Below are 21222 nucleotides of genomic sequence, written 5' to 3'. Positions count from 1 at the left end.
TTCTTTTTTGTCAAAAGAACGAATGAAAGAATCAGAATATTGATTGCTAATTCATGGAATTGACCGTTTGTTTGTGCAACGTACCTTGGCTTAGCACTTCAATGGTAGTTGAACATATAGTAACTATATATATAAACCTATAAATGCTTTTATAGTTACTGTAGTTGACTCAACCCTATTTTCTTGTTCTATTGAACTTCTATTGAAAGAAATTCGGGAGCGGAACAGTTTTGGGCTTAGCCTGTTTTCCTGTCCCAAACATTGAATAAGTTTTGTGTTTGTATTCAAATAGAATAATTGCTATTTTGATAAGGAATATCGAAATATTAGTACAATGCATTCCCATTCTATTTCCTAGATTTGGATCACTTTCATGTGTGAAAGAGAGGGGGTGGATAAAATTTTATCTGAGAACTTGAAAGAAGAATAATTTTGTAATTCCGCGAAGCCCACGAGTAAAGCTTCAACTGATACTGATTACTGATTGCTATACATCTGACAAAACCGAGATAGAAGTGTAATGTTGATCGTGTGATTAGTGTTGGTCGGTAGTAGCGCAGACATAAATCAGACATAAGCGTTTGTTATGTCGCAGATTCCGGCTACCATGCAAAAACACAAAAATATGTCCATCAGCCAAGCCTGCCATAAAAAATCTCACTATTGCCTGGGGACCTTTTTCCCGAGCTGGTTCCATTTATAACACAGTGCGTTATCCAAATTAATTGATCGGTTATACTCGGAGTCCCTTTGTTTTTGAGGGCAAAAGACCTGAACACGGGAAAGGGTTCCGTACCCTCATCATTCTTCGTTGTCGCTGGTGCCGCCCCTGCGCCATTCAGCCTTCTCCGCGGCGGCGGAAATATTTATTAAAAAATTTCAACCGGCCAAAGCGATATTTCGTCTCTGAAATATGGACGACCAGGCCAGCATGGCTTTTTTGTTTTTAATCATTCCGCATCAAAGGTTTAATTTTCCTGACCATGTTCCAACCAGGAAACTTTGCTTGCAAAAACTGGCTAGACGACCCGTGAGGGGAGTTCCCATGCTTAGCGCAGTTTAGTTTCCACCGTATCACATTCATGACTAAACGCAACTACAAAATCTCACGCGCAATACGATAGCTGTGCTGTTAGATTCGTAATTGCTACTAACATTTTGACATGGTATCATTCTGTACTAGAACCGTGCACCATGCACAACAGTACTACTGTATAATGTTTTGCCATTATCAAACCTATTCAATCAATCAATTTTGTTACAATTATTGTGTACTTTCCTACCATAGTCAGTATAGTTAATATTTCATTTTGATCAATTATTAAAGTTCATCTTCTCTATTCAATTATTACTATACAGAACGGTAGTCACCTATACAGCAATTCTACCGGTACCTACAAAAAAAGTCGGAAAATCATGTCCGGGGGCCTAAAATTTATCAGGTGCTCTAACACTAAACCAAGTCAACCAGTTTCCTCAATATTATAACTATTGAAAAGATGTTTAACCTAATTTTATTCTCCTTGACTGTTTCAGGTAAGGCGATCTATGATTGATATTTTCACTGTAACCGCTGTAATTGTGAGTTTTTATTACCAGTATAATATCCTGTCTAATATATTCTACATGTTATTCAACATTTCAAGTAACGACTTATGAGTAGCCTACACTACAGTAACTTGGCAACTTATGAGTAGCCTACACTACAGTTGCTTGGCAACCTCGATCACGTGGTACAAATCCGTCATTAAGATTCCAAACAATCGTTATAATCCTATCTTATTGCATTGAAAATTTGAAACTTATAACTTCTGTTACGGATTAGAAACATATTTTGAACTTACAATGAATTTGGAATAACATTTTCGAACGAAAGTAATAATTTATTATACTTTAATAAAGATAATAATTTCAAAAACATTAATGAAGCTTAAAACATCAATTTCTATTCCGCAAGGACCACTTCCAGAGTTTTCACTGAACTGGGAACCACTGATCGAGATAAATATGCAGAAAGGTGTATGTCAATTTTATTGTATTTCCTCATCCAATTTATTGGTTCAAACTTCTGATAATCCAATTTCATTATATTTTTTGTGACTCAATTGAATATAACATTTAATGAAATATTTAACCGTGATTGAATGCTGATTAGATTCTGATTATTGTAATGTATTGCAATATTGTGACATATTTCAAAAGTTGATTGGTAACTCTTTGGAGATTCAGCTTTCAGGTTACGTTACCTAACTTTCATTTTTACTCACAATTTTCCATCATTTACTGTTTCAAGTTCCAAAGCTTTAATGGGAATATAAAATCACGTGAAGTAATCACGTGAATATGCTTTAACAAGTAAGGGTGGGCGATTTTACTCATTATCCAATTTAAGCTTCATTATAAAATTTATATAATATTTTATAAAAATTGTACACGTAAAATTCTAACCTTATCTTGTACTTTGTCACTTATAAATTTGGAAGAAAAATAGCACAAGGACTACCTTATTATTTTATCTTACAATGTTATTACATTAGTATCATTAGCATTAAATGAAATAAATAAATTTGGAATCTTAATGGCGGCGGCTGGAAAAAAATTTCAATGGCCATACTGGGGTTATATAGCTACTATAGCCTACACTAGGACACTTCCAGACCAGACCACAAACAGTCTGAGTCTTTGTTCTGGTCTGTAAATGTGTAGGGCTGTCTTCAGACCGATTAATGAATTTTCAAACCGCCTGCCGGTCTGCTGACTTGAACCACAGACAACAGACTGTTTGTGATTCCCGGAACACTAGTTTGGTCTGGTCTTGTAGTGTGTAGCGCTGTCTTCAGACGGCAGACGGTCTCCAGTAGCTCATCGGAAACTTAAATTGCGGAAAAATGACGATAGACAAATTGTGATTACAGACTCGGATTCAGCGCCCTCAAATTAATCAAATGCTTCGCAAGTACTCAAAAATAATCAAAATTGAGGATTTGTTTCGATTGCATAAATAATCATTACATCACTATAAGGTTAGCAGATGTCTTGTTTCACTACAAGTTAGAGAAGTAATCAATATTAGTCTATGCCTTTATTTTCCTATATCAATTATTTTTATCGAAAGCTACCTTCTATCTTCTTTGGTGAAACAATCAATTTCTGAGGATAATTAATGAAATATTTCTGAGGATAATTGATTCCGAGGAAAATCGTCTTACTTCTATAAAGGATAGAAGAAAAGATAAAGATATAAGATGGTAGAAAAGATATTTCTACATTTGGGAAAGCAACTAAAGCTATTTGGTCGTTTTAATAAACAACCCTTTTGTTTTCCCAAGTAAATTTTGACTGAATTTCTTCATTCTTTACACACATATTCTGCAACGGACATTTCTGAAGTTTTATAAAGATCCTCCATATATCATACTGAATAATCCAAATTTCATCGAATTGTTGAAGCGTTTTCCGAGATCTGTCGAATATACAGACACAAGTAGTATTGATAGAATTGGATCAATTGATAAAAGCAGCTCCCGTCATAAAATTTTGTTTCATGAAACATTGAGAATTAATAAAAATTATCTATTCTCAAGAATGGCTCCGATTGAAGCAGCAGTGCACAATCAAGTTTTTGCCCGATAAATGTATTTTAAGTTCTTTAACTTCTACCTAATGAAGTGACAGAACTCATATCTTGTTCAGAAACCATCCTCAACTTAGGTCAACCTTTCAATCAATTTAGTTGCCGAATTCAACCGTTACAACTGTTACGAAAAGGTACTCTCTCTAGATTATAGTTCTACTAAGATTTAGTATGGACATTTGAATTATTTAAGAGATTGGAAAAATGAAAATATACATGCTGAAAGATGAACTTCAAACCCTTAAAAACCATCCTTGGAGTTGAAATATCGCGAAAAGATTTCTTAGTGGGCACCTAGGACCTATAAGGAAGCTATACTCCAAGCTTTCTTGCAATCCATCCAGTAAATTCCAGAAATCGTGATCAGTGAGTGAATGAGTAAGTCAGTGAGTCAGATAAGAATTTTATAAGTATAGATTTCATGTAAATGTTCTAGCCAATTGTGAACTCAAATAGTAATATTCATAAGGTATTCTACTTTATGCTTGTCTGGTCTGAGGTCGTCTGGTCTTGGAGTGTGTAGGGGGCTTTAGGATGTCAACAAATAAATACAAATAAAATATAAAAAAATACAAATAAAATAATCGTACAAATAAATATACATTAATATTCATTTTTTACAATAATTGTCTAGTTTATGGAAATTACTTCTATGCCTTCATTGATTCATGATCTACCTCTGAATAATAATCGTAGAGACTTTCTGAGATATAGCAGAAAATGTTGCCTTATTTCCCAACAGACCAGATATCAATATGTTATTTCTGCATGAAGTTGAACTAGGTGAGCCTGACATTTTTATTGGTGAAGGATAATTGAAAAAATATGGTAGCTTTTTGCAATTGGATTCTTACAGTTGTGAACCCAAAAAAATTTGAACCAGTGAACAGTGAAATAAAACTCAAACAACTCTCTTTGGTAGTCTCAAAGCTCAGGAGACAATGTTTAATCAGAGATAGACGGTTGAATTTATTCTTCAGATTGGCATTGTACGCGCGGAAGTGAGTCGTAAAACTCTACTCTCCCATGCATTCCTGCAAACTCGTTGAAATTTTCAGAGAAAGATAGTTAATCTGTACACGCGCAAGCAAGCACTGTATAATCTTTCAGTGGTTTTCCACAATTATTGTGTTCTGCTATTATTAAGAGACATTGAACATTAGGATAAGAAAATCGTTAATATTGTTGATGTTTTTGAGATGTAGTGGTAACCGATACTACAGTTCGTCCAAAAAAGACTCGTAATCAATTATTTTTGTTGTTCATATTCACTGTAAATTTTGGAATGGCTTACAGAACTGTACTTACTTTTTGAACTAGGCACGTACTCTTTCATATCTGCCTGAAAACATTCTAATAAAAGCTTTTAGCGTTGTATGCAAATGATTGCTTGTAAAGTGTGATGATTGCACGTAAGGCTCAAATCATCTGAACAAATTGCAATTGTTTGCACAAACAATATTCATTCACATATTCCATCTGAGCGAAGTCTGCTCTTGGGAAAAATCCTCCCATAGTTCTCAGTGAACCTTTGTACTTCATCTATACCTTGGAACGTTTTTCACACTACGGAAAAAATCTGTCCACTGTGAAACAACCTCATTAGTTTACTCTGGCAGGTCGGCATTGAGTTGTAGCAGACACAAGGCAAAAGCACTGGAGCCAATCCTTATTTAAATTGGTCCGATTGCGGAGGCAGATCTCATGTAAAAACTCTAGCAAAGTCAAACAATTAACATAAACGCTTCATCAAGCTTTGTTGGGTTTGCATTATGTGCGAGGATATTCATGCGGTTTCTCAGTTTTACAAAACCTGAGACGAAACTAATTCACACAGAATAAATGACCATATATTCCTGAAATGGAACATGTTCGAAACCCACACAAAAATATAGCAATGCTGTACTTGTTAATTTCTTGCATTAATCACTATTCGAAATAGCATTCAATGGTATCTTATTCAAGCGCCTTTCCCACACTCCTTCTCTTTTCAATAGATTTAGTTGAGAGAATATCTTAACATAGTTCCTAGGATAAAAAAAACTTGGTTTTTTAAGAAACTCAGTCCATTCTTTCAGACCAAAAATATTTTTTTTTCCATCTGCTATTCAAATTTCTTACATCAATTCAAATCATTTCGATATGCACGAATAGAAAATTATTCAGATTCCACCCATTTCTCTACCTCATACTTTGTAAGATACATAGTGAAAGCTCTTATAAATTACTGATGACAACAATAGTTGAACATTCTGGATTTTACACCGTTAAAGTATGAAAGAGGTCTCAAGCCTATTAATGAGCGTTCATAGATCCGTTGAATTGAGTTATTTGGTAGGGTGGAGTTGTAAATAGCCTGATTTATTGTTGCGAATTCCTCAATTGTTAGAGCGACATCAGTTAGAGAACACAATTGGAGTGATGAAGGTTGGTTAACAATCTGGTCTATTCATTAGATTATGTGAGAGTGAATGTGACAATGAATACGTTTAGCTGTCAGCAGACCGGATGGTATTTGCAGATTTTCGAGCATCCAAACACTAGATGGTTGCGACAGGCATTTGCGGCATACTTAGCACAAGCTGATATGCACAACTCCTGATGTTTGCAATACCGGTGGAGCACTCTGCATGCTGTTCCACAAATTGTGAAGCTTATTGTACAATTTACAATGCTCCACATTCATGTAATTCCCGCTATTCATAAAATTCTTCTTTGATAATAATAAAATATCATCGTTTTTCATCTATAGCAATTTATTTATCATACACTTACCATTCATGCCATTCTAATTTCCATCTACAACAATATATTGTAGTTATTTGAACGAGTTGATGCCTGTTCGTTATATGCTATTCATCACTATTCTGGCTCTGTTTGCATTTTCCTGGCTTTCTTGTTCCACTAAAAACCATGAACAATGTACACATTTTTGTTTTCTAGTGGTGTAAAGTTATGTTTTACTCAGAAAATTGTTCACAAGAATGAGAGAATTATTCATCATCACTAAAAACCAAACTCACCACTTCACTTCATCATTAGCCTTTTGTTCTTCTGAGCATCATATACAAATAAATAAACCATTTCGGGACTACATAATGTGATCGCCAGTAGTTTCCTTCAGTTGTTATACTGTAACGAAGTATTATATTCCACTTTTATAATACTGGTACCGCGGTTATCAAGAATTCATACTTATATCGTTTTCTGGTCTTTAATAATTCAGAACTTCAGATGATTATAGGTATCCCTTCCTTGCAGAGGTTCTATAACGAAGTATTATATTCCTCCATTATTAAGGATCACTGTAGCTGTCCACTGAAGCCTGCACCGGTTAGAGTTGCACAGAGCAGTAAATTTGCAGGACGTTTAACCTTGGTGTCTGGTGTGGTTGGGTGAGTGAGTTTGGCGGTGCTTTGAGACAGGAAACGCGGTCAACCATATATACCGAATCAACTTCTGGCTTGGAACAGTATATTATAGTATATCATATACATACTTTATCACACAGATATATTTTACGTGGTTGATGTCAGACGATGCGATGTGCGAATTGTCCGCTTGTCAGTCGGCTCTGACTGCGGCTTTAAATCGCCAAATTAAACGCCCGCGCATTTTGGGCTCGGTTCTGTGACTGACTGCTGTGAGATTCACCTCAAACTGTCAGCAGTGCTTGATGACAAAGAAATGGTCATAATTTTGAGAAACGCTGACAGTTCGAAATGAATTCAGCTATAGCACAGCCCAATGATCAGCGACAATGCTAAACTGCAGCGGTCATTTCTCTTTTCCTCACTCTCTGTTCTTCTCAAACAAGCATAAAATACATTTAATGCTATTTAAAGCTCATTATTTCCCATTGTTGATCTTTCATACCCTCCACTTCATTCTAAGATTATAATAAATTCTTGTTTCAATAATTTTAATCAGCGCGAAGATAGGTATCCTACTTAAATATCCATCACCTCAATATTGAATTGAATAGTGAGTAATTGAATGAAATGGTATCGATCCTGCTTTACAGGAATCCAGTTTTTGAACAGGATACGATGAAATTGAGCTAAGCGAATATGTTATTTGTCAAGAGTGATTGATAGTACCACGTTAATGATCAAACATTTTAACGCTTTGATAATCAAGTACGTTTCAAAGGATGATTTCGTTAAATCATCCCAGTTATCTCAAAATCTGGCTCTGCCAATTGGATACCAGAAATTCTAGTTTTGTACCTAATGTTTCATGATAATATAATTATGATATCATGATTATTCATAACTTTGAATGGAAATACTATTATTTGCATTTTAGATAGGCTAATCGAGATTCGTAAGGCAACTTCATTAGATGTATTCTCATCCAAGTGTGTTATATTTGCATGTCTCATTACAAACTGGAACTGGAATGAATTGTGTGGGTGGTTTCAAACAGATTCATTTGAATTTGGTTTTAAAATCTGATAGGAAAATCGAGGTGATCTCCATTTCCTTCCTTAACGAGGTGAATCTGTTAGGAGTTCGAGTCCAATGCGTAAAAGATTGAAGCTGGAGGAGATAAAACTCAATTAGATAAGAGTAAAAGGAAGGCAGCACAGCAATACGGAAGGAAGGTGAATGGGCAATGACGGAAAATCAATATCCTCCTCACTCGAGCTGAAAGGATATATACAAAGGCCTTATTTTGTCTTGCTGTGTGAGCCCAAAAGGCTCTAGGATATTGCCAATTCCTTTTAAGGGCTCCAAAGGAGATGTACATCCAAGTAAATGACTGGCCCACTCTTTTGAGCTGTAGGCTTACATGTGATACTTCTTAGATTGCTTTTTATAGAAACGTTGTCTCCTCTTTCAATCTAGAAATTGGAAATTGCTTTTGCCTCTCAGTTATTTTGTCTAGTGTCCTTCCTTTTTTGCCCTTTTTATTTTATCACACCAATTGGCGACACTCTCCTTACATTTCCTTGCTGCCCTCTCACACTTTCCAAAGTGCTTTTTACTCACTTTGTACGAGGATGACTTCATTTCAATGTAATTCTTTTTCCGGCTATTGAAGTCACTGAGCAAAGACGTAAGCAAGCTTTCAGTTTTGATTCCATTCGTGGGGGAATATCAATAGCTAGTTGAATGATTCTAGATATTGAGAAAAGATATATTACTTCAATAGCAAAGAATGATAAACATATTCATTGTAATTGGATATACATTCACTAACCCCTTTCCGTCTCTCAGATTATCCTGAGAAATCCCCTGCGAGTAATATTCTGTATTTAAGTTAATTATCATTGTATCACTTTATGCCTGAATTCTAAACAATGAATTGAGTTTAATAATTGGTTGATGGTGTTCAAGTCGGTCACTATTTGTTTCTTTTTTGTTCAATCACTCTGGCTTATTTGAATATGGGCTAACAACTTAAAGTAAAGAATTGGATATGAATGAATAACTCTAAATGAATGTACTTTCCTGTTACAGACAAGGTATAGAATCATTCCACTTTATAATAGCAGTCATTACTTATTTCTAAAACCAAATTCTATGCTAGGAAACCTATACATACAAAATCGGAACTGTGCAATTTGAGTTCATTAACTTGATTGGATTCCTCATTTTTCCATGATTAAAGTAATCAAGTTTATAACATATTTTCAACTTCTCCACTCCTATGAATCAATACTATAAACACCTTTTATATCAAACAAGATTGGATACATTGAGTATTAGTAATTCAGGTGAAAATCCTCAAATCAGCATCAACCCGAATTCTGATTATATGGAAAGAAGCAAGAGCTTATATCTAGGTAAATTACTGCCTGCAGTTTTCGTAATGGCCAGGTGAATAAGTGCTAAGCTATTCTACTTAATGGCGCGAACATTCCGCTTTTCATGTAAGCTGACGATTTTTCAAATTTGTGCCGAGTCAGCGTTGATGGTACCCGGATCTGGCAAGCAGTTTTCTTGCCGGGTTGCCGAATTTCCCCGCCGCATCGAAGGCTGATGACAAGCTGGAAAATTTCGGAGCATTATCGGCATTGAAAATCAGTAATTAGGTGGCTTGTAGTTGGCAGGGAAAGGGATATTAATGGGAAGATGTGGGGGACAAACACAAGTAGGGGAAGTGACGGGGTTGCCCCTCGTGGTGCCCCCCTTTTGGGGCTCATTTGTCACGAGGTCTGGCAGGATGATGTATGCCCGGCAGTCATCCACTGCCTAAGTCCCTGCTCACCCCTCAACCAACACAACCTCATCACTAGCGCCCCTCTCTACCAAGCCTAAGCACGTTAGTGACTTGTTCGTCGGAAGAAACAACACCAAACACAAACACACGCGCACACACAGGCGCACACCTCAATTTCCACCAAGACATTCTCCAAAACTACTCCACCCCATGGAATCCACATGTTATTTTCACCTCCCTCAAGTCTACTCTGTTTCCCTGGCTTTGCTATTTTATTGCACATTGTCAACAATTGTGATCATCATAATATTATGGTCACGGCAATATGGTATGTGCCTATTCCATCTATAATGTCAAGGGAACAAAGGGGGATTTTTAGTGGTATAGCATGAAATTTATATTATTTGTGACGATTAAGAGAGCTATATGTCCATGTACAATCAGAATTAGTACACTACCTCATAAAATGATGTGATTGAATAGTCCATAAAAGATTGAATAGATGGTATAACTGTTGATTATTACCTCTCATTAGGATATTTTTAACCACACTCAACAAATTTAATCAAGGTTGTAGATTTTGGACAGTCTATGTCAGTTATCTCTCATCTTTTTACGAACAATTCAATTCCAAACAACTCGCAATAAGCTGTATGTTCATTGTAATATAATTATGAATTTCTCATTCATTAATTCATACATGATAACAAGTCTCCGTGGCGCAATCGGTTAGCGCGTTCGGCTGTTAACCGAAAGGTTGGTGGTTCAAATCCACCCGGGGACGAATAACTTTTTGTGATCCACATGTTTATTATTGTTTATGTGTAATATTGTTATTTTGTGATCTTTTACGTATTTCCATAAAGGTTTCACTCAATTATTCCTGGAATACTACATTTATTCTTATGATTCTTATAGAAACAAAGTAAGATCAAGAAATTAAGTTCTAACAAAGCATTTTATAACATATTAATTTTCTGGCAATAACATCATAGAATTTATCGTGCTGGATATAATATAGCAAATAGATGCATATAACAAAAGTAAATTGATATGAAAGGAGTTCAATCCAGATTGAATAGAATATTCCTGATGTATAGGAAATAATTGAAGAGCATTCAAAGGCTGATGGATATAATATGATAGTTATTAAACGAAAATCCAAATTAAATGCTGTCAATTTGTTGCTGTTCTCAATAATGTCAATATTTGCAGTAGCAGTAGTCTTCGGGGTCGTTGGCAGCATTTGCTTTGTATTTTCGTTTGATAACTCCTATTTTTTATTTTCAATAACTCATCACATTTATTCATCGTGGTTTTCTGATGATAAATCCATCCAAAGATCCAATACGTTCTAGATATGAAATCTACATCACTTTTGACAAAGTATTATTCATCCTGATCAAATCAACGTCACGCCCTTCCCATGACTGGATATTGTTCAGATTAGATTAAATGGATGTTGGCAAACTGTATCACCATATATATGTGTCCAGCGCATTTGGGAATGAGTGCTACGCATGGTTGCTAGTGAGATATGTCGCCCCGGGACAAGAAATAACGTTTTAGGGAAGATTGTATCTCTGTGATACGCACCCTCGGTCGTGGTGCGTCTTCTTGAGCGCGAAGGGTCCCGCTGGTTGTGGTGGCTTCTTCCGTTTTATCCGCGCATTATCAGAACGCACAGGCAGGCCAGCGTGTCAGCCAGTTTCGCCTCTGGCTGCTCAAAAATAAGCATTAGTGGAAGGCGGTTGGATTGGTGTCTGGGAGTCGCCCACGTCTATCTGGCTCCCAAACACAAATTGATGTTGTTATCTGATGCCAGGCACCGGCAAGGGTGGCCAAAATATTAACATCTTTTAGACCTTCCCTAGCAGAGATTCTTCTTCCTACTTTAGGGAGGATACAAATAGCATTTGTAAGTAGAATTTATAAACCTCATCCAATGGAGTTGTTGGTGATATAATCGTTATTCCGTTGGAACGGGAGAAAGTAGTAGAATGAGAGAAGAAATAAGGAAGGAAAGATTCATTTGCGAAAAAAATCACAGGAAAATTGGAGAGTATGTGAAGTTGTAAAATCGATTTTAGAATGGAATTGGACTATTAAAATATAAATCGAATCTTACGACTGGAAATATGATCAGGATTCAAAAATCATTGAAATACAAATAAACAGTGGTAGGATGAGGCATTGTATAATTTTTCATTCATAGTGAGTTCTTCGTCTGTACTGAGAAACATCCTCCTAGTTTCAATGATCGTTCACCAAGGGTTAAGCAAAAATATGAATCGTCCCCGGGTGGATTTGAACCACCAAACTTTTGGTTAACAGCCGAACGCGCTAACCGATTGCTCCATGGAGACTTCATATATGTGTTGAAAATCGATTGATCATATTCAATATAATTTTTCATATATTTGTGAATTCATAAAATAATCCAAAAAATGCAAACGTCCCCGGGTGGATTTGAACCACCAACCTTTCGGTTAACAGCCGAACGCGCTAACCGATTGCGCCACGGAGACTTGATATGTGTTGAAAATCGATCAATCATATTCAATATAATTTTTCATATATTTGTGAATTCATAAAATAATCCAAAAAATGCAATCGTCCCCGGGTGGATTTGAACCACCAACCTTTCGGTTAACAGCCGAACGCGCTAACCGATTGCGCCACGGAGACTTGTTAATGACAGGAATTCAATTTTTATTCACGATATTAATCAGTGTTTGAAGTTAATTATCCAATAATTAAGTCTCAAAAAAAATTATGATAATGTTAGCTGTTAAAAATGTTCGAGCTGTTCAATTCTTGATAACATACATGATCTCAAAAACGTTTCATTTCTTGTCACATTTCCAAAATTATCTCTCATTTATCATTCTAGTTTATTCATCCTTTTAAAAATGACTTCATTTCATTTATCAGTTCAATTCATAGTTAGAAAAAATTCTATAAAAATTTCAAATAGGTGTTAGTCATAGAGCCTAGAGGTATAGTTATAGCAGAGATAAGGGAAGATCTAACTCCTCTCTTGTAATAGGGAATGATAGAAAATCAATGAAGGCATTCATACGGGTGAGGTGATTGTATTTCGGAATCAAACGATGAACGGAATATAAACTTCCATGAAGATGTCAAATGTTGATTTTCTACTCTTATCTAGAAATTGTATTGCATTCCGTGGTAGAAACATTCGCATTTCTGGTGATCGTTCATGTGAATCGTAGCAGAAAGGTTGATGGTGGGTAGCTCTGCCTCCAGTACAGTAGTTGAGTTATTATGGAGTTGTTCTTTTCATTTATCGGGTGCATACTTTGTTTAGAACAGCTCACGAACGTAGAAACGCATGTTCTCTGCAATGTTGGTTTGCAACATTGTAATAATTGTTATGCGACAAGTAAATCAGAAAGAATCTGCACGATTCAAGAGAATTCTTGACTGTATTGTAATCCAATAAAGAGATATGCAAATGAGAATATATTATGCTGACTGACAATTTCTATGGAAATGTGATAATGTTGTTACAGCAGTCTAGTTTTGTGTGTGATCACTCTTTTTAATAATAATTAATGCTCTAAACTCCAAACCTACCTTCTCACAAGTATATTTTTTCATTATTCTATCTTCGGAATGTTAGCGTGATAATAAATAATTGAGAATCCGTTTTCACGGAGGGATACAAATTGAGAATATGTTAATAGATGATTAGGATTTGAGTTATCGGTATCGGGTGGTTGCTGCAGGTAGGTACACATTATAAACATTTTTGAGTGTCTTCCATGTTTCCAACATTTTGATGCAATTGTTGGTTAACATATCTGTATTCTCACAATAATAACTCACTAGAAATCACACAGGTATATCCGAATTAAAGTGTGAAATCAAGCTTTAGAACTAAACTCAAAGTTATTGTTGTTTTTAATATATTCAATGTATTTGAATATATTAGCCTATATCCAACAATTACCGACTAACATAAAAACATAATAATAACTGAATCATAAACTAGAATGATACGCTGAATAATAAATTCATGCTACAGAATAAGGTGCTGTTCATGATACGCTTCAGAACTATGAACTTGGTAATGCAATTTGAAACTCTTCAGCACTCCTTTCTGTTCGAGAAGTATCTAACAATAAATTTAAACTGTAATCAAGTCGCTGAATAATTAGTAGATGCTGTCAACCTTTAAAGTATTGGAAGATAAGCTACCAAGTATATTATTATTAATATTCCATTTCATAAAATTCTACTAATTTAGAAAGATTATTCCAGCATTGGATATCATATCACTTGATACTATTTCTATCAGGGCGTAGCATGAGTTGTCATGATATATCAGTCCTGTTCTTGTGATAAATGCTGTTTTAATCGAATCAACTACCAACAGCTACCAATTTTTCTTCTTGTGTGATGTTCTGCGACCAGCAAGCAGTTGCAAGCCGACCATTCCCTTATAGAATATATGTAAAGTGGTACAGTATATAGGAGTATGTACTCGAGCTCCCACGCAGCTGGAATACAAGTGGTCCAGTAATTGCTGCACTCGAGCTCCAGTATTATCCGCTCAGTCATACGGCCGACCTGGCATTATCCACCTCCAGAGCCAGCTCAACGTTTTTGACAAATTGTGAATTAAGGTATCGTAAATAGCAATCTGGCTCACAGCGTTCATGCGGTATTACAATAATTTTCTTTGTATAGCCCAAGCGTTATCGCCATTATCCTGGCATAGTGTTTCTGGACTAAGTTATTCGGCATCGTATACAATTCATAGAGAAACATACTTTACAGACCTTTTATCTCACAAAAAAATGTGCGTGGTAGATGCGGTAGATTTGTGGTTGACAAGCATATCTCTAGGAAACACTCAATGCAACATTGGGGAAAATATTACTAATCTGAATAACTTTTAGCACCACCATAATTATTTCATTTTTACCTTTTTGAATTCCTTTCTAATCACTCTCAACTCAATCATCTTCTGGCTAAGGTTTTTGAATGTATTTTCTCTCACACACTCTTCCTATTAGTGAATGAAGACTTATTTCAAGTATGAACTGTTGGGAGCAGTGATCTTGTATCACATTGATTATGAATGGAGTGACAGGAACAGATCCGGGATAGTTTGCAAATTTGTGTGCAAATCACAAATACAAACTCTTCATAACCTCTAGACTGTTGAAATTAAGGTTGAAAGCAGTTTTGGGTGGATGCCTGTTGTTTACACCTACATTGTATCCTATTGTCCATGAAAAATTAATAAATAAGTAGATAAATAGTGCTTTATAGATGAAAATTTGGATAAGAATACCTTTTGACTTTGTGCGTAGCTTCACTCTGAATTTGAGAGAAGTGATTACTGTTGACAGTTGAATAATGATGAGGGTTGATATATTATTTGGTGATCAAGGATGACTCAACTAATAAAATTATTGAAAGTAGAATTATAATATAAATAGAAATAAGAAAATTTTATGATGAAGAAAGATTGAATGAATAGTATTTCTAATATTATCAACTTTCAACACTTAGCAGTTTAAGAAACACAGTAACCTTTCAATATTCCAAATCATTGGAGATGTTTTTCTTCATTGTGATTCAATCATCCAATTTTCCAAAAACCTAATTTTCTTGAGTTAATCCATCAAATTTCAGATCAATATTCATTAAGTGTCTTAACAATCTAGACATCCTTTTAAAATCGAATAGATGAGAAATCAATTACTACAAAGGATCGAGAGAGTGGATAACTCACCCCTTTGCCCAGAGGCATGTGGGATAATGGCCACCCAAGCCGTGAGCTTCCCCTATTAATTATGCCAAGATCAAAGGGTTTTCGTCTTTCCGACAATGCTCTGTCCATCATCAGTGACCCTTGCAGTATGGTCTGCTCTCTAATTTACTGACCCAATTCGATTATTAACATCAGTGAACTGAGCACCGGCATTATTCTACTCGCCCTTAACTCCTCTATCTTCATCCCTTTCCTACTTCAACTCTTTCATCTCCATCCCTTTTCTTCCATGTCCGAATTCTATACTCTCAGGTACCGACTCTTCTCTGGTGCAGGAGAAGTCATTAGGGCTAATCAATTCATTCCCACGGCTCCTTTGGTCTCTGTGTGAGCGATACATTTCAGTACGTTGAAAGCTAGTGCCCATTAGTTTGATCAATATAATGTGCATGAAGGTGAGTAAACCATTTTCATCAATCGCTTCAGTTGGCGCCTGAGCTATGAGCACGATCCGTAGTTGGTTGATATCAAAGTACAGAAATTCGATTACAGTGCTAGATCAAAGAATAAGGTCATGAGTTAGGACGAAGGTGATAAAATGAGTCTTCAAAAAGAATGTGAGAAAATTTGAATTATTTATCACTGAACATTCTTCTTATTGTTATCACTGGGATTCCTTGAAATAAGACCATTGTTGATTTTCCAAACAGCTGCAATGTGAACGGATCCGTGTTTTAGCAAACTATTTTACATTGAACTCTTACTTCAACTGATTATGAAATATTTTGTTCTTATCAAGTCTCCGTGGCGCAATCGGTTAGCGCGTTCGGCTGTTAACCGAAAGGTTGGTGGTTCAAATCCACCCGGGGACGATTCATTTTTTTGAAGATCTCTCTACAAATTCATAATTCCCTTGAAATTATACTCAATCCGGAAAATTAATCTACAATTGATATTAAGTCTCCGTGGCGCAATCGGTTAGCGCGTTCGGCTGTTAACCGAAAGGTTGGTGGTTCAAATCCACCCGGGGACGACGATTCATTTTTTGGAAGAATTCTCTACAAATTCATAATTCCCTTGAAATTATACTCAATCCGGAAAATTAATCTTCAATTGATATTAAGTCTCCGTGGCGCAATCGGTTAGCGCGTTCGGCTGTTAACCGAAAGGTTGGTGGTTCAAATCCACCCGGGACGACGATTCATTTTTTGGAAAATTTCTACAATTCATACTCCCTTGTATCTTGTAGACAATAAATAACTGCAACTGTTAGACTCACAAGCGATATTGAATATTCCTTCTTTCATGAGTATTGTTTCTCTATATATAGTGAGCAAATAATACACTTCTCTAAACTACGAGAAATGAAAAACTTCGAAAGAATCACATTGCAGAACTCCATTTTCATCCCATTTCAAACTTTTTATATCTCAATAGAAATGGATACTTCTTCATTCAATGGATCACTTCTTCATTTTTCTTTTTATTGGGAACTCCTAAGATAAGATTGATACACTTCTTATTCAAATACCTATAAGCACTACTTCACAATGAAGTACTCTCGTTGCTTAGGTAGTAACTTCGTGAGGAGGTCCTCTCATCACTGTTGATTGAATTCTATTTCAGCCTTAACGATGGATTTCAGCTAGAATGAAACACTTTTGTATATGATATTCCTCCCACTTGCTCTATCTCCATAGAACTCAAAAGTTTCATGTCGATTCAGAGTTCATGTTGAATTAGAATGAAGCCGGTGTTTTTCCGTCTACGTACCCGTTTATTCTTCTGGGCCACATTTAGGTGAATAAACTATCAATGAATTGCGGGTTCAACGTTACTTAGCACTGTTTATTGAGCCAACAACTGAGTCAAGTCACAACTTGGTTCATTAATGCTGCGCACAAAGTCATAAAGAGTATGAACTTCTGTTCAGATTGCGGCAGATGAGACACAAAAGGCGATGGCAAAGTTTTCTCGATAAACATTGTGGAAGGTGTTTCTTTGCCAAACAAAGTGCACAAGAATTTCACCAGGCGAGCAATAAAAAGGCAGCAGAAGTTTTTCTCTTTCTTCTCTCTATTCATTGTGTTGTTCTTTCCAAGGGATGAATGGGAGAAATGCATGAGCTGGGATAAAACGGAATATAACTTATTTATAAAATCGCTAAAGACAGAAAGCCATGGCTGCAGGGTCTCGCTTACTGAGATCGGGGTGTATATAGCAAAAAGCGGTAGTATGCGAAAATCGTAAGAAAGAGAGAGTAAAGAGAGCAGTTAAGTAAGGGATATGAGGGAACGTTTTGTGTGTTCAGAAAGCACAGAAAGACCCTACCTCGCGGGAGCACTAACTACTTCATGAAAGTGCAGTTCTATCCAGCCGAAACACCGATTTTCTTTTCAGTTTGATTCGATGGGAATGTGCTTAGCCTACAACTCAAAGTATATAAATAAATATATCCTATAATATTAAGCGACAAATTTGGTATAATATCTATATATATATATATATATATATATATATATATATATATATATATATATATATATATTTTATGGTTATGTTGTTATATGGGTAGCTTATATATTTATGTTCAACGGATCTCGAAAACGGCTCTAACGATTTTCACGACATTTGGCGCATAGTAGGTTTATGATATAACAATACGATTACACTAGGTATCATCCTTGAGAAAACTCGCTGAACGACATTGAAAGGATTCATCCTAGGCTGAAACAGCTGTGGATGGTAAAAGAGCGAGTGAGCGAGTGAGGATTTGAAAAATCAAAATATCGCATCCCCGAAATTCATAAGATTACATATAGCCAGCTGTGAAATATAAACACAATCATTTTGGAGAATTGTGTTCTGTTTACTAAATTTAGAGAATTCCGTTGTACGGTCACTTCACATCAATTATATAACTCCACACCTGACCACTTGAAAGTACTCACATGCACACAATTTAAAAACATATTGAAAGCCGTGTTAATTGATGAATGGTTGTAGAACGTCATGACTATTTTAGAATAGATTGGAATCGTTTTATGTGACTCATGTTATTTTATTGTATTGTACTGATACTGACTGATCTTAGTGTTTTTGTGTTTGTTTTGACTTACTTAAGCTGCGTTTACACCGGAGTTAATAACGCAAGTTTTTACTTTCCTTGCCCTATTACCATTGGTAAGGAGAGTATTGCTTTCCGAAAAAAATTAAAGTACTCCAATTTCTAAATTTCTATACGTTTAAGGTCCCTGAGTCCGGAAAAGTGGTTTTTGGGTATTGGTCTGTATGTGTGTGCGTTCGTGTGTGTGTGTGTGTGTGGTGTGTGTGTGTGTGTGTGTGTGTGTGGTGTGTGTGTGTGTGTGTGTGGTGTGTGTGTGTGTGTGTGTGTGTGTATGTGTGTATGAGTGTATGTGCGTCTGTGTACACGATATCTCATCTCCCAATTAACGGAATGACTTGGAACGTAAGGTCCTTACACTATAAGGAACCGACACAAACAATTTCGATCAAATGCAATCCAAGATGGCGGCTAAAATGGCGAAAATGTTGTCAAAAACAGGGTTTTTCGCGATTTTCTCAAAAACGGCTCCAACGATTTCGATCAAATTCATACCTGAAATAGTCATTGATAAGCTCTATCAACTGCCACAAGTCCCATATCTGTAAAAATTTTAGGAGCTCCGCCCCATCTATGCAAAGTTTGATTTTAGATTCTCAATTATCAGGCTTCAAATACAATTTGAAAAAAAATTGAGTGGAAAAGATTCAGCATGAGAATCTCTACAACTAATGTTCAGTAACATTTTCACCTCAAATTGAAAATAAGCTCGCAATTTGAGAAAATGTGATTATCCAATTGCAAACTGTTGGCAACCGTTGATTCTATTGAATGATTCACTATGAAGAGATAGCACACGTCGTGTGTCTTCAGCGTTATTACCCTGTCACCAGCTGGCTCAAATCTTTGAATAGTAGACTTGAGATGCGCGGGAACACTAGCGTCAGGTGATCAAATTTCATAACAGCAAGGAAAGTTGTGTGAGTGCGCCACACCAGATTTTTAACATTTTAGTTCAGTCAAGGAAAGGTTATAGAGGGAAAAGTTGGGAAGAAAATTTTTGACCTCACAGTTCTGTTAAGGGTAGTGAAGAGGTAAACATATCAAAAGTCCCCACCGCTACCCCTGTGCTAAGGGGGTGGGGGTGGTTTAAAGGTACTATTTTTTGGTTTCTCGCATAAAACTCAAAAACTATGTATCCTGAGGACTTGAATGTCACATAACAAATTAAAGCTTTCATAATTTTCGACAATATTAATTTCTCAACTTTCTTTATATCTCCTCTAGTTTTTGAGATATCCGCTCTTGAAAGTGTGACATTTTCGAAAAATACATGTTTGCCACCAATTTTTTCTATTTTTGCTTTTATAACATTTTGAAAATCGATGGGGATGATCCATGTTGATTATGAGCTTATAGTGAATTAAATTTTCTCCAATTTTATGTATAATTTCACACTTTTACGAATTTCCCTACACCTTTTGCAGCAGCTTTAGTGTTGAATGTGAAATCTCCATTTTCGCAACTAATTATTGGCAAAGGAATTTGGAGGGAATGTTTTAAACAAATTTTTGACTTTGCAGCTTTGTTGAGACTAGTGGGAGGGGAAACATATCAAAGTCCCCATTCCTAACTCATGTGCTAAGGGGATGAGGGTGGTTTTAAAAGTTGCATTTTTCAGTGATTTACTTCCACACTCATATCTGGGAACAATGCGTTCAAGGACATAAATAACTACTCAAAAATGAAGCTTGATGAATTCTCTACACCTTTTTCCAATGATATTTTGTGATATTCCAACAGTTCCCGAGATATCGCTCTTGAAGGTGTGTAATTGCTAAAATGACAGGTTTATCCATTTTGGCTCTTTAAAGGCTTATCATGAAAACTTATGCTTATCGTAGGTTTGTAGAGCATTGAATTCTCTTTGAAAGGAGAATTATTGAACTATTCCAAGTTTTCCTTTCATTATTATAACAGTTTCACTGTAGGGGCTGGAATTTTCATTTCAACACTAAAGCTGCTGCAAAAGATGTAGGGAAATTCGTAAAAGTGATAAAGCTTTAATTTGTTATATGACATTCAAGTCTTTAGGATACATAGTTTTTGAGTTTTATGCGAGAAACCAAAAAATAGTACCTTTAAACCACCCCCACCCCCTTAGCACAGGGGGTAGCGGTGGGGACTTTTTATATGTTTACCCCCTTACTACCCTTAACAGAACTGTGAGGTCAAAAATTGTCTTCCAAACATTCCCCTCTATACCCTTTTTTGAGCATTCATTGCCTGGAATATTTCTGTTATCAACTGATGTTAATTACAAAAGTCAATACCATCATTGTTGAGTTGCGTTTACACCGGAGTTGATAACATGAGTTATTAATAAAAGTTGTAAACTTGACTGAATCGACAAAAAATTCTCTTGAAAAAAGTTGATAACTCGTGTTTTCAACAGAAAGTTCCTTGTTATTAACAAGATTCATGTTATCCATCGAGAGTCGGTAAAGATCAAAGGAAATGTCTTATGTTAATAACAAAAGCCTCTTTTATCGCATTAACTTTTGTTAATAACAGGTTACTATCTTCCTCGCAACCCCCTCGCCTAGC

The 21222-nt window shown here is 35.9% G+C and overlaps 1 protein-coding gene and 3 non-coding genes across 5 annotated transcripts in view; all 4 read left to right on the top strand.

The window, feature by feature from the left end:
• Nucleotides 1-21222, top strand: part of LOC111055199 (roundabout homolog 2-like) — a 261699-nt gene that overhangs the window by 200287 nt on the left and 40190 nt on the right. The gene's annotated exons all lie outside the window — the stretch shown is intronic.
• On the top strand, nt 10513-10586 carry Trnan-guu. Its single transcript has one exon. It is a non-coding gene; the product is annotated as a tRNA-Asn (tRNA).
• On the top strand, nt 16350-16423 carry Trnan-guu. The gene has a single exon. It is a non-coding gene; the product is annotated as a tRNA-Asn (tRNA).
• On the top strand, nt 16511-16584 carry Trnan-guu. Its single transcript has one exon. It is a non-coding gene; the product is annotated as a tRNA-Asn (tRNA).

This window comes from Nilaparvata lugens, chromosome 5 (genome assembly GCF_014356525.2).
Source record: "Nilaparvata lugens isolate BPH chromosome 5, ASM1435652v1, whole genome shotgun sequence".
Classification (NCBI taxonomy): Eukaryota; Metazoa; Arthropoda; class Insecta; order Hemiptera; family Delphacidae; genus Nilaparvata; species Nilaparvata lugens.
Note: the sequence above shows the minus strand (reverse complement) of the source record. Positions and strands in the feature narration are given on the sequence as shown.